Source organism: Tamandua tetradactyla, chromosome 1, assembly GCF_023851605.1.
Source record: "Tamandua tetradactyla isolate mTamTet1 chromosome 1, mTamTet1.pri, whole genome shotgun sequence".
Lineage (NCBI taxonomy): Eukaryota > Metazoa > Chordata > Mammalia > Pilosa > Myrmecophagidae > Tamandua > Tamandua tetradactyla.
The window spans coordinates 173,984,459-173,996,954 of NC_135327.1; the positions used below are offsets into that span (position 1 = coordinate 173,984,459).

General features: G+C 47.7%; 1 long non-coding RNA gene across 1 annotated transcript; it reads left to right on the forward strand.

Annotated features, from left to right (window-relative positions):
• The first annotated feature begins 8,274 nt into the window (after positions 1 to 8,274).
• On the forward strand, positions 8,275 to 11,510 carry LOC143687346 (uncharacterized). The gene is made up of 3 exons (XR_013177507.1): positions 8,275 to 8,361; positions 9,336 to 9,427; positions 11,413 to 11,510. It is a non-coding gene; the product is annotated as an uncharacterized LOC143687346 (long non-coding RNA).
• The last annotated feature ends 986 nt before the right edge of the window (positions 11,511 to 12,496 follow it).

Below are 12,496 nucleotides of genomic sequence, written 5' to 3' on the forward strand. Positions count from 1 at the left end.
CGTCACATGGCAGTGCACATGGCAATGTCTTCTCTGTTCTCTTCCGGGTTCCCTTGACTTCTAGCTTTTTGCTTCCCATAACTTTTTCTTTCTCCCTGTCCAATTTCCTTTGCTTATAAGGGCTTCACCAATACTGAATTAAGACCCACCCTGATTCAGTTTGGGCACACCTTAACTAATGACAGCTTCAAAGGTTCTATTTATAAATGGGTTCACACCCACACAATCAGAGGTTGGGACCTGAATCTGCCTCTTGGGGACAGGATTCAATCCCCAACACATGACAATGCCCAGAGCAAGAGCTGCATTTACAGTGGCTGTGTTGTCCAATTAGCTGGGGCTCTGACTGAAGTTGGGGGCATTGGAAACTGCCTCGTGCCATAGCAGGAAGCCCAGGACCAGCTGTGCCTCCTCAGTCCCCTGAAGCCAATTCATGGCTAAGGAGACAGGGAACTTGACAGCAAAATCTCAGCCGTTTTCTGGCTGAGATCCATGAGGCATCAGAATCAGGTGCTAAAAAGGATCTTGCAGAATCTGTGTCTCCAGAGATTTGATTCTGTGATTATTTCCCTGCCCTAATCTTTCTTCTCCTCTCCCCTCTTTTCACATTTAGGCTTTCCCTTTGGGTCTCAGTCACCTCTAAAATTTTTATCCTCTTTTTTTCCCCATTTTGCGGGGTCAGGCTGTGGGAATCGAACCCGGGTCGCTGGCATGGCAGGTGAGAAATCTGCCACCAAGCCACCATTACACCACCCTTTAATCCTCTTTTAATTCCTTTTCTCTTTATTCATCAAAACCCTCCTCGAGTCCACTGACATTCCAGGTTCTGTCAATGGAAGGACTGACCAAGCCTAGGGTAAGATAGACAACCCGATCAAAAAGGGTCCATGGGGAAGCTCTGCATTCCCAGCAACTCACCACCTGGGGACAGCAGCCCTGTGGCATGTGGAAAGGAGAGGGGCTGCTGTAAGGGAACCACATAGGGTTCCTACCTGCTAGGAGCTGTCAGTCTTAAACTGTGCCATTTGTATCTGATGTGCTATAAGATCAGGACCATTACCAGACAAAAGTATGGTGTTTTGGATGTTGAGGGGACTTAAGAGTGAAAGAAGCAGCAGGTAAGGGGAGGATGGACTGGGAGGAAATCCCTGGCATGACGTTGCGGGTGATTGTGTGTGTGTGTGTGTGTGTGTGTGTGCGTATGGGGGGGGGGAGGATCAGGATGGCACTGCTGGAAGGGGCAGGCCTGGGAACCCAGGCGAACCCTGGGGTACTAAGTTCAGGAGGAGGCTGAGAAATGGGGCTGTAGGCCTGAGTGTGAGTGTGGGTAAGTGCGCTAGGGTGTTGGGAGAGGGAATGTAGCTCGATGGGTTAGGGAGTCAGAAGTTGGTAGGTTGTTGAGGGAGGGAACCCCAACTGCTGCTCTTATTTCACAGATGGCAAAACCGAGGCCCAGAAATTTTCCCAGGATCTGGAAGGAAAATAAAAAGGAGGATAAGAGGCGGGCCATCCCTTGGGGGTTTAGATTTAAGCCAAATTACATTTCTTCCAGCCCCCTCCCAATATTTGAATCAGTTTCAAATGAACACCAGGGGATATTTATGAGGGTCTCATCATTTTCTGCGCTGTCTCTTTCTATCTGCTGCTACCTCCCAAGTCCAGTCCTGTGGGACCTAAAGCAGGACATTTCCTCCTTCTCCCCAAGCCCTTCCCAAGTTGAAGCTTAGAGACCTGTTGCCTTGGTTCTCCATTCATCTGAACTGGGGGTCAGGAAGAGAAGTAGCCTGTAGCTATTCATGTAAACAGCTTGAAACCAAGGATGAGGCTCTTAATTCTGATGTGAGGGGTCTAGGGAATGGTGGAGGGCAGATGGCATCCTCATAGCAACAGGTGGGAGGCAGGACTTTTAGCATCAATAATTCCACAGGAGTTTGAATTATAACTGGATTCTCGCTCTCTCTTGGTGTCCAAGCAGGATGCACAGTCAGCTTGTCTTTGTCTCTCTCTCTCTCTTCTCCTTCCTCTCTATCTCTCCCCACCCCCCACACCTATATCTCCTGCCCTCTCCACCAGGATCCCTGAGCAGTGGTTTCAGAGGCAGGTGGCTATGGATCAATTCCAGTCATGTTCAAAGCAAATAGCCTTGTTTTCTCACGTAAGCCAGACGCGCTTTCTTCCACCATTTGATCTTTATGCTGCTCATGCGTCTCGTGGTTACAAATAGCTCAACCTTCCCTGTGCTGACTGCAGCACTGGGACATTACAGTAATGTGCCCATTCAAATCAAGTGGATGCAAAGATTGCTACAGCAGCTTTTAGCCACGGAACATTTAGCCTTCAATAATAGCATTTTGGGTCCCTCTGGAACCTTCTTCCGCAGATGCACCTGAGATATATCTCTCCCTTCCCCCCACCACAGCTCCAGGAGCTAAAGAGGAGCAGAGAATGATTCTCTGTTTTGTTGTTGAGGAAAATGAAGTTCGAATAAGGGCGCATCATGCAGAAAATATGGGGGTTAGAACTGATATGACAATGATGAAATTAGAACAATAATAATAATTTTGCTCACTTAGTATATGCTACTTACTAGGTGAAGCAGTTTCCCACACTGGAGTAGGTTTAATGGCTCCAATCTATGGATGTGGCCACTGATCCTGAGAGGTTCCGTAGCTATTGAAGGGCATGCAGTTGGCAAGGGGTGGAACTCCAGCTTACAAATAGTTCTCTCCAAAGTCCATCCTTTTTATCAAGAAAAGCCAACTCAGTGCAGCCCCAGGAAAATTCAAAACTCAGAGAAAGCTGTCTATTCCCTCCCTCCCTCCAAACCCATCTCCTAGGGCTCTCAGTGCTGTCTCCGGGACCTCGACCCTCACTCTTTTCTGCCTTCCCTGGCTCACTGCCCTGCTTGCCAAGAGGCTGGCCAGCTAATGGGATTGCCCGACTTTCACAGAATGTGTTGCTCTCTCAATAATTCCTTCCATATATGACCTTGGGGGTATCTTGACTTACGGTTGGAGTCTTGTGGAATTGTGGAGAGCTAAGGCAGAATTATCCAGTGACATTTCGAAGTTGGAGGAGTTGGGAAGAAGAATGGATCTCTCCACACCTGTCCACTACTACTGCCCATTTTGTAGGAAAGAACTGAGTCCTGGGGAATGTAACACCCCCATCCATTTGCTAAACACTTTACAGCTTGCAAAGCTGCAGCACATCTGTTACCTCAGTGAATTTTCCAAGGCAGACCTCTGAAGTTGGCAGATAAGGAATAGGAAGGTCCATTTTATAGATGAGGAAACAGAGCACAGAGAGGCAAAGTGTCTTAGCCAATGATGTAATAAGTGGTAGGACTGGGACTGGATCTCAAGTTCCATCATTCTGAGCCTGTGCTCTTCCTGCCCTCTCCCCTGCCACCAAAGGATTAAGGCAGCCCCTCCACTTTCTGCCCCCAGATCTATCTGAGTCCTCAGTGTATAGACTCAGCGCTAGCACACCTGGAAAGGGAAGGGTTTTTGGTCCCTTTTCCACTGACCCTTTTCTTTAAGTCCACTGTGGAAGGACACTGGTTGTCTGAATCTCTGGACATGGGGTGGGACCTGTGCAATTCATCTTTCTAACAGCAGAGGGTGCTCCTGACTTTGGAGATGCGAATCTTGGCTGCAGACAACCCCTTTCTCCTTCCTTCCTGTCAGGCTTCATTCGGCCTTGGCTTCCTAGAAGCAGGGGTGCGGGAAGTAGGGGAGAGCCAGGGCACCCTTGAGTGTTCCCCAACCCCTGGTTTCTCCTCGTGCCTTCTTGCCATGTGCTGTCCTCTGCCAAGCTGTGAGGAACAGCACCTGGTGGTAGAAACAGGTGGAGATGCTATGCTTGTGGAGAGTCTCTGGACCTGGGAACGAATCCCCTTTAATTAACGAGCCCTTATCTGAGGGCAGGTCGAACCTGGAGCCTCGCCAAATGTAGTTCTCATAAGATTATGGTGAAGACCAACTTCAAATGAAAGAATGTAAGTGAATTGTTTGTCACCTAAAACGTGCCCTTAGGGATGCAAAGTCTTGGATCTATCTCTGTAACTTGTGCAAGTCATTTCACCTCTTTGAGCTTAATTTCTGTATAACAAGGGGGGATGGAATTAAATCATCTCTGAAACCCTTCCAGGACTAAGATCTGCGATACCATGCTTCCATCTTCTCATCATTTTTCCGATGTTGCACATGCCAGAAATGGGGGTGGGTAGAGACAACCCATGCAAGGACCAAGGTTGCTGGCTATTAAGTCATGTGAGAGACCCAAGAGTGGTCTGTGGGAGTGGGCTATCATTCCTTCTTGTCTCAGCTCCTCCTCCTTGCTGCTCACTAGCAAAAGAATCCTTATGAACTCCTGCCCATCCCAGAGAGCAACCGATTAGACTGTTAGCCCAAGATAGAAGGTTACACTCATGTCATTCACCTGTAACTTCCATCTGCCATGCACATGTTATCCTGCAGCTCTGACATGGCTGGGGCTTGAGATGGGGGGAAAGAGCCCATGAAATGGTTTTCCTCCACCACGGACAGGGTTGTGGAAAAGGCTGTGAAACTCTGGACTCTGGCTTTGGCTCAGCTGTTGCTTCCTTGGGCATTGCTGAAGAAATCCCTTAGCATCTCTGAGCCTCAGTTTTCTCCTCCATGAGCAAGGCTGGAAATGGCATCTGTGGTCCTTTCCTAATCTGATGTCTGTACTCTGTGACTGTTTGTCAAGCTTGCCTAATGTCTGGCTCTTTGGAGAAAGGAAAAGTGAAGGAGGAGGAGGCTGGGAGGGAAGGAAGATGGCTTAGGAGGAGAGAAGAGGGGGAAGGCACAGAACAGCAGGTGGAAGGATACATGGGGTTCATTTGCATCTCAGTTCTGAAGACTGTGCCGCCACGTACTCCAAGTCATGAGGCTGTGTGCTTGGGGCGTGGGATTTGTGGTGAATTAGGAAAATACAAGTTATTCACAGCCTGGGTGTGTTCTCTGGCCATCCATTTAGTCAGAAAATGGCCTTTAAAGATATCCGGAAATGTAAAATAGAGCACTATGTGCTCTGGATCCAAGCCTGTGTGTGTGTGTGTGTGTGTGTGTGTGTGTGTGTGATGAACTCACATGGGTAGGCATCACCATTTATTCAGCACCTATATATTCAAAGAGATACAACCAAGCTCATGTACATTTTACAACTCAACATACCCTACTCTACACAAAAGATTACACTGACACCTAAGGCAAAGAACCATTCACTTGAAGAAACATCTCTTACAAGATGTTAATAAAATACTCAGGCACATTTTAACTTTAAAATCTCTGGAGAAGGAGAGACTGAGGATGAAGAGAGAGCGTGAAAGGGAAATGGGTAAAGGCAGGCCTAATCACAAAGCACTTAGGCCACACGTCTGGGCTGCAGTGTAAGCACCATATTTCATGATACATTCAACCTGATTTTCCAACTCATTGAAAATGTTCGCCAGCTGCTGCCGAGTGACTCCATTTATTGTACACATGAGCTTGCGCTAACGGAGTCTCTTGGAAGGAAGTCCCAAAGGAAAGCTAAGATGAAAAATAAGCCAGAGAACTTAGAGCTGGATGAGATCTTAGACTTTTGATTGGGGGATGGGAAGAGTACAGAGTTGGGACATTACCCAGGAGTGTGGGGCAGGCAGATTCTGGAAACTTCTCTGGGCACATCCTGGATAGGAATTGTTTGCAGTGAGAGTGTGACTTTCTTTCCTCCTGTTTACCCCATGCATAGACAAAGCCAATCAAACATGTGAACGGACGCTCAAGGATTTTGCAGTATGTTTCAGGATAGCTTCCAGAAGGTAGGTCCTCTGGCAGAGACCCAGACCATCTGATATTCTGACATATGAGCAACAGAGCATCACCTTGCAAGAACCATTCTCCCTTCCCTTAACACCACCTCCATCAGCCTGCCATGATCTCCTCTCCTCTCCTCTCCCAACCCTGGGTTCCTAAAAGTGCAAGCAGGTCCTTTCCCATTTTTCTCTCCTTCCTCTTCTCCATGTCCTCTGCTTCTGACAGATGCTCCCAGAAGGAAAAGCAGGCTCTCCTATTAGCACATTTACATGAATAGATGGGCTTGATGGACTGCCTGTATGCTGGAATGTTGGATGGCATTCCCCAGAGGAAATGAGATGCTAAGCTGCTGGGTTATGGTCAGAACGTGGAGGAGGATTTGCAGGAAGGTGGAGGCAATAGGTCACCAATAGTGACCCCTTCCTGGGTCAATTTGGTCCATTCACAGTGGAGCCCGTAATGACTACTGCAATGAAAAGTTAGCAAGTCACCCAAATCTTTCCCATAGATGAGTGGGTCTTGAGAGCCCCACCCCACCATCAGTGACCCCCTGACCTCCCTTGACCTCTGACACCACGCCCAGAGCTGTAGGTGCTGGGAGCAGCCCCTCTGAGAAATCCCTTTCCTTCTAAGCCACCCCAGGCACAAAATGAAGGTGCAGGGAACGGCTTCCCTGGGTCTGGCCAGGAGATTCTGGCCCCTCCACAGCTCTGTGGAGACCCAATCATCAGAACTAATCGGTATTAACCAGATTAAATGGCTCTGGATTAGCCAGATGGAGTGGAGGAGGCGGGGCTCCCTTGCGAGGGCGTCTGCACACCGAGGTGTGAGCTGTCAGCATCGACGCCCGGCTTCTAAGCACTTGAGCATCACTTTATCAGTTTGTCTCTGGCGCCTCACCATCGGGCAGGAGGCAGGAGGGTGATTCCCATGGCCTGGGCAGGGGGAAGGGCTGGGTCCACAGCCTCACTGTGAGTCAGAGGAGACCTGCGCCAAGCTCCGTGTCCTGGCGCCCAAGGACACTTGGCCGACCTACGTCCCAGGACACGTGACTCTGTGCAGATGCTGGGCCGGGGAGACCCCCAGCCCTGCTGTGGGAGTGTCGGCATTATTAGCATTCATGTAACACCTGCACATTTGGATGAAATGTTCTGAAGTAGTTTAATAAATGACCGTGGAGAGCAATCCCTGTACAATTGCATAGATCTGGCAAGCTTCGATAAACACGCCCTGAACTAGACAGGGCAGCAAACAGACAGGCCTGTTCCATGTTAACAAAGACCGTGGCACAGAAGAGAAACTGAGGCATAGTCATCCAATCATTAGATCGGTGGCAGAATGAGAAAAGACTCCCACTTTCATTAACATATTTCCAGCTAGAAAGTCCCTGATCTCTCTGGTCTAGTGTTTCCCTAGTTTTATTTCTACTTAGATAAGTAACCTCAATGCCAGTTTCCTTTGGGAATGTTCCTGCAGCTCCACGCCCATCTCTGAAGGGCAGTTTGAGCTTGGGTGACCTGTCCAGACTCTTGATCAGGGAAGAGACCAGCTGGGCTTAGCAAGACCTCTGACGCACCTGGACTATCCCATCATAAAGAAAACAAGTTCTCCAGGGAACGTGTGAAAGATTTGGAGGGATTTCTTCCTGTCCTCTCAGGGGATAGTTTTCCAGAAAAACTAATTAGTTACAGGATACTTAGAGCAGTAAGACTTTAAGTTAGATAGGAAGTAGGACTTCTAGCTATCAGTATTGATAGAGTAGGAATTGCAGTTTCTTCTCCTCATAATCTTTACTCAGAAATGCTTCCCATTTGTCTAGGCTGGGTCAGGCACAGATCAGCTCACAGCACAGGAGAAGGATGAGATCATTTTGGTGTACCTGTTAAATGAAAACATAAAGGTACTGAATATTCTCATAGCTTAACATTTTTTACCAGCCCTTCTTTTGCTTTTCAGGATCATCCTGGTGAGTGATTTTCATTTAATGCCCCTTCCCTGCAAGGCACAGAGGCCTGGGGCCAGGCAGGCCTGGGCATTAGTGGCTTTACTGTGCCAGGAGAACCCACGTGACCCCTGTGGCTATGGCTGGGCCGCGGTTCTATGAATCCACTGTGAGCCCCTGGGCTGGCCGGGGCCTCCTACTACCACAGCGCACTGGGTTTCCCAGCTCAAGTAAATCCTGGAGGGGACTGACCTAATTTTCAGTCTAATGGGCATCAAAAGCCCCAGTCAGAACTCCTAAGTGGGTGATAAACAGTCTCTATTAGAAAAAAGAAATAACATCTCCAAAGGAGGGCAGGGGTCCCAATCACGGTTTCCTTTGGAAGAGACAGCTCCCTCCTGGAGGCGTGATGGGTGGTGTGGCTTGCTGAGCCCTTCACTTCGGGGATTCCTGAGGGGTGCCTACCTCACTGTCTCCCTGCTGCGCTGCCTGGAGCCACAGACCATTCTGCACACAAGACCTGCGTCTCCTCAGGGGAGGCTACGTCACAGTGGGGTGGGGCCGACGGCGGGGTTCGGCCTTCAGAGTCCAAAGGTATTGGTTGCTTACCCTGGGAGGTATAGCCCCCCCCCCCCCCGCCTCCACAAAAAATAAAACACCAAAATTCTGAGAAAGTATTGTTACACTAATTTTAGGGAAACTGAGGCTCAGAGGGGTTTAATAACTTGCCCCAGTTTGGCCAGCTAATGAATGGGCAGAACGAGGATCCAACCCAGTGGCATCCATTTTCGAATCAAGTTCGCTTTCACCTACTCTGGTGCGATTAAAACTCTAACAAGCATATGAATCACCTGGAGATCTTATTAAACTGTAGACTCTAATTCTGCCGGTCTAGGGTGGGACTGGACAGTCTGCCTTTCTAACAAGCTCCCTGTTCATGCTCATAGCCCTCTCTGTGGAATGCATTTTGCATAGCAAAGGTATCCCCAAATGGCCATGGCCCCTGAAGCTGCTGAACTGGGAAGCACTGGCCACAGAATGGGAGGCTGGAATCATTCTGCAAAATGGGGAAATGCAATACCAAGGCTAGCTCTGGCCTTGGGGTGGGGAGGAGGTCAGAATGGGAGGAAAGGGCAGATACAGTCTGCCCTTCCCTTCCCTCTGGATACTTCTGTGCTTAAAATTTACCCTGGCCAGCTTTCCTGAGATGGGCACCATTTGTGCCAACCTCTGTGGACACCTGAAGCCAGGAATGACTAGGAGCAGAGTGGTACAACATCTGCCTGTCTCCATCCCTGCTTCAAAATTCTAATTTGTCAGTGTGTCCATTTTTCAAGTAGCTCTGGCCCTGTGGAAGATTGAATCTACCAAACATGATTGATTCCCACATTCCATTCTTACAATGTGACTTTCCCTCTAGAGATGGAGGCCTGTACTCCTTCTCATGGATCTGAGTAGGTTTGTGATTACAGCTGCAGTGATACTATGTGACTTTGGAGACTAAAATGCAATAGTAAATAAAGGCAATCATAAAAGGCAATAATATATCTTTGACCTGGCTCTCTCAGGACCCTTGCTCTTGGAACCTAGCCATGCCATGAGGAAGCTCAAGCGGTCACATGGAGAGGCCATGAGTAGGTGTTCTCATCAGCAGCCCCAGGTGAGGCCCCAGCTGACAGCTGGCATGGACAGATAGTTGAGTGAACATGTCTTTAGAAGATTCCAGTGTGTAGTCATTGAGTCACCCCAACCTTTGACTCTTTCCTGTTGAGGCCCCACACATCATGGAACAGAGATAAGCCATCCATTTCCTATTCTTGAGCAACAGAATCCCTGAGCATAAGGTGGTTATTTTTCATGCTACTACATTTGTGGTTTTATATTATACAGCAGAGGTAACCAGACTGAAAGTAGGGGCTGCCTGATAGGAGGTTGGAGTGGCAAGGCTCTGAAGTGACTTATTGGCATTGAAGATGGGAAAGGGGTCAACTCATAGGTTGATTCAGCATTTCAAATTCATAGGATGCTTTTCTATACCATTGATCTCTCAAGAATTCTCATTATACAGAGGGGAAAAACCTGTTTTCAGATCATCTTTATGCAGAGGCTTATGGAGGTTACATACTTGCTCAAGATCACCCCAAGGTCGAGGCAGTGCCCGGATGACAGCCCAGGTCTGGCTCCAGAATCAGGGCTTTTTCCATTGAGCTTTTGCCCCCTCTGCTGCAGCCTGGCCTAGCCTGGCCCAGCTCAGCCCTTGACAAATAAAGCTATGGATTGCTGGAAATTTCCTCTTTGCATGATTAGTTTGAATTTTGTGCCTTTAGTACCCATCATGTGAGAAGAAAAATCTCACATGTTGCTTAATAAACAGAGTCAGAGGAAAGCAATAGGACAGGGAAGGTGCTATTCATCAAATGTGGGAAATAAGTTAATAAGGAAAATCAATCCTGGGGTGATTTATGGGAGGTGAGCATAAGTGTGAGGGCTTAGCTCCTGGTACTCCAGAGTTGGAGGGAGACTGCACATGGTGAGCAAGTTCAGAGGACTTTGAGCCTATTTAGTATTGGGTATTTTTCCATTTCTCTATTTGCAGAATCCCCCTCAGGGCTCTATGGTCCAGCACTTATGTTGTCCAGGCTGTCGTTTCATTTACTCCAAGCAAGGGGGCAAGCTGGTGGCCCCCAGGCTGAGTCAGGTTTTCAGGTGCATTGCTGTTTTTAAGATATGATTTTTAGGTGTCAGTGGACAAAGCATCCTTCTCTTTTGCCTAGGTCCCCACTGCACCCTTTACATGCCACATTCCTGGCTTCTGAAGCCATTTGAGAAGGATCCCTATGAAGTGGCCTCACGAACTTGCTCGAGTTTTTCAGTAGGAAGATCCCAGAACAGAAACAAGGCTGTGATGGGGGCAGGCCCTGCATGAGGATTCAGGGGTTAGCGCTGGGGGTGAAGAGTTCTATTGGACCTCCCAGGCAGGAATTCACTTGTCATATTCCTGATAAGATGGTACCAAAGTAGTCACCCTGTCTCTGAGTCCCCTAAGGAGGGAATTTTCCTTTTTTTTTGCATTCTATCTCTAGGTTTCTGGTGTGCAGAGATGCTTTCATCTCCCCAAATCTCTTCTAGCTCACCTAGTCTAGCTCACTGAAACAGCATTCTAGATGATAGCTTGGTTATATCATGCTAGCTTGACATTGTTTATTCTCCATGATATCTCTGTGATCCAGAAGCTATGGGTGTGATAATGATGGTGGTGAAGGTGGGTGGAAGGTGAGGACTGAACACACACACACACCTTTTATGAGCCTATATCCTATATCACCAGGAGGGAGTATTTTGATGGAAGGATCACCATGTTGAGAGTCAAAAGCCTCATTTCTATGACTTGATACTGAGTGACTCTTAGCCTTTCCAAACCTCAGCTTGCTCTTCTGGAAAACGGAGAGAAATCCGAGGTTGATTAGGATAATTAAATTAGGTAATGAAAGCTAAAGCATTTTGTAAAGCAACATATAAATGTAATTTGGTATCTATTCATTTTTTAAGCCACATTCACTCCACCAATTATCTAAGGTAATTGATTATATTTTGGACAGAGCAGGACCAAGCAGTAAAAGTTGCCTCTGTTCTTCTGAATGGCAGCTCATCACACTGCAAAGAAGAAGAGAAGAAGCTGGGGACCATTTTGTCAAAACCAATCAACACTGTCACCATATTTTAAAAGAGAAGTAAGAGGGATGCAAATACTAAATTACTGAACTTGTCATAAAGCAACATTTTGGAGAACTTTGCTGGGGCTTTTGTCAGGCATTGGGCTGGGGGTAAAGAGAAGGGGGCACAGCTGGCTCCTGTCCTACTGGTTTGGTATGTTAGTTAGGGTTCTCTAGAGAAACAGAATCAGCAGGGAACACTCGCAGATATAAAATTTATAAAAGTATCTCACGTGACCGTGGGAATGCAGAGTCCAAAATTCGCAGGGCATGCTGTGACGCTGACGACTCCGATGGAGGGTCTGGACGAACTCCACAGGAGAAGCTCACCAGCCGAAGCAGGAAGAGAGCCTGTCTCTTCTGAATCCTCCTTAAAAGGCTTCCCGTGTTTAGATTAAGCATCACTCATTGCAGAAGACATTCCCCTTTGGCTGATTACAAATGGAATCAGCTGTGGATGCAGCTGACGTGATCATGATCTAATTCTATGAAATATCCTCATTGCAACAGACAGGCCAGCACTTGCCCAACCAAACAAACAGGTACCACAACTTGGCCAAGTTGACACATGTCCCTGACCATGACACTTGGTTTATCTTGCTTACCTTGACATTTCAGAGTCAAGGACCCTGAGGATTTGGAGGTACTGTAGGGCTCAGGGTATTGCTCTAGAACAATGACCTGGTTGTCCTAAAGCAGAGGGTGGAAACCGGAGGGGGTATAGGCAGATGGCAGCACTAACTGTTATACTGGGAAGAAGGGAGAGTATGCATGTTGTGAGCCAGAATGCTTATAGAATTTTTAAATTATCAAACATTGGTCTGCAATGTGCCAATGCACCCTGTGCCCCAGTCAGAAAATGTTCCTTTAGAATCATAGGGTGCACCTCTTTGTTTTTTAACTCCTTATTGCCTGGCTCTTGGTCAAGCCTATGAGTTTTATGTGGGCAGAGTCCATCATGACCTGTATCCTGGCACATAATGTTTGATGAATGAATAAATGAAACTCCGAGGATT